This window comes from Etheostoma cragini, chromosome 5 (genome assembly GCF_013103735.1).
Source record: "Etheostoma cragini isolate CJK2018 chromosome 5, CSU_Ecrag_1.0, whole genome shotgun sequence".
NCBI lineage: Eukaryota > Metazoa > Chordata > Actinopteri > Perciformes > Percidae > Etheostoma > Etheostoma cragini.
In genome coordinates, this window is record NC_048411.1 from 24800376 (window position 1) to 24801748 (window position 1373).

Consider the following 1373-nt stretch of genomic DNA (forward strand, 5'->3'; position numbering starts at 1 on the left):
ATTTCCTTAGTTGAATTAGGGGCAAAATTACAATTTATAACTGTATAGTAATTGTATTGCACTGTATCTGATCTATTAAACATTTTATATCAATGCATTAATACCTATTTGGGCCTACGTATTTACATAAAATCTGATTTTAATCTTTATTATCAATTGATATTTTTGCTTTAAAAAAAAGTAATTTCTTTGTTTTTAGAGCAAGGAAAGGTGTTGTTGCCTATGTAATTTAGGTAGGCCTAATTTGTTTTTTACAAAGCTGGGGAGTTTGTAAATTTCCCCTTCAGGGAATGAAGCTTTAACTTAATCTATAATATATTATAAATTATTTGTTGATTATATTTTGTATTATTAATCTGAGCATTTAAAGTAATCAACAGGCCTACGTGTAGCCTAGTGGAGAAACAAACAATTGTTTTAAAATGCTATCATAGTGGAAGTAAAAAGTAGCATAACATGGAAATACTCAAGCAAAGTAATAGTAATTCAAATTTGTTCTCAGGTGCAGTACTTGAGTAAATGTAGCCTACCTTCCACCACTGCTTGTATTGAAGTTAAACCACAAATAGGCTATATACACTTGTTGAGTAAGTAAACATTTTTATAAAGAGAAAGAAACGCGGGAAAGCTACGAAATGTTTCACTGTGACATAAAGCATACAAAAATATTTATAGCCTACATAAAAAACAATACAATTATAACAAATCATAAAGTAAATGTATAGCCTATTGTAGGCGTACAATCGTATCAATACACAGAGAAAGTGACATTTTCTAAGGTGTTGAACTGCTGAATTGAACTGCTGAATTGCTGTTGAAACAAAACGCCACAAGATGGCGGTCTTGGCCAGTCAGCCTCGTTAGAGCGCTTTGTCCCAAACACCGAAGGCGTGTTGTTTTGGTGGCCCAGGACATCCATTAGTCTTTTAAATAATCACTTTATAGGTTTACATTTATGTTGTATTAGACACTCCAAGACATTAAACAAGCTGAGAAATCTTAGACCCCTTTAAAATAATACCACAAAGAAAAATCTGCACTTCTGTGACACAGAACAATAAGCTAGCCTAAAAAAACACTTATATTAATGCGCCAAAGTAAAACCGCCCAGAAGTTCCCAGAACTAGGTCTATATTGTTTCGCGGAAGATAAATAGGTGTGTTAGCTGTCACAAAAGGTCACAAAAGATTTAGCTACTAGGTAAGTTCCAAACTAACAATAGTTAATTGTCAGTCAATGGAAGCGATTAATCTCTCGACATCTTTCTGAATGGCTAGATAAAGTCTCGAATACGAATCAGCATCAGTTAAATAGGCTTAAAATACTGAACTAAAAGATGGCTATAGAGTAAATGTTCTGGTGGTTTAGGCCAA